Source organism: Jaculus jaculus, chromosome 8, assembly GCF_020740685.1.
Source record: "Jaculus jaculus isolate mJacJac1 chromosome 8, mJacJac1.mat.Y.cur, whole genome shotgun sequence".
Taxonomy (NCBI): domain Eukaryota; kingdom Metazoa; phylum Chordata; class Mammalia; order Rodentia; family Dipodidae; genus Jaculus; species Jaculus jaculus.
The window spans coordinates 84,000,276-84,000,790 of NC_059109.1; the positions used below are offsets into that span (position 1 = coordinate 84,000,276).

The 515-nt window shown below is 34.0% G+C and overlaps 1 non-coding gene across 1 annotated transcript; it reads left to right on the forward strand.

Moving 5' to 3' along the window:
- The first annotated feature begins 222 nt into the window (after positions 1–222).
- Positions 223–283, forward strand: LOC123463188. The gene has a single exon (XR_006638784.1). It is a non-coding gene; the product is annotated as a U7 small nuclear RNA (small nuclear RNA).
- Positions 284–515: the final 232 nt, after the last annotated feature.

Consider the following 515-nt stretch of genomic DNA (forward strand, 5'->3'; position numbering starts at 1 on the left):
TACCTCTTGTACAGTACTGGAGATCAAACCTGGAGTTTTGTGCATGCTAAGAACATGCTGTTCAACTGAGCCATATCCCTGGCCTTTATTTTTGAAACAGAGTTTTACTGTATAAATCAGTCTGGTCTAAATTTCCAGTCCTTTTTTCTGTGCCTAGCCAGTACTAGGACTTACAGGTAAATGCCACTATGACGAGTTCTGTTTACATTTTAAAACCACTATAAGTTGTTACAGCTCTTTTCGAATTTGTCTAGCAGGTTTTTTGGCTTGCACTCAAACCCCCCCCAAGAAAAACAGCTATAATAGCACACACACACACACACACACACACACACACACACACACATATATATATATGTATGTATATATGTATTTATGTGTGTGTGTATACATATATATACATAAATACATGGAATATGCATTTTACCAGATATGAATCATATTTTAAATTGGAGATAAATGCTTTTAAGATTAAAGAACACATCCAGATAATAATGCTTATTATTTACTATTAT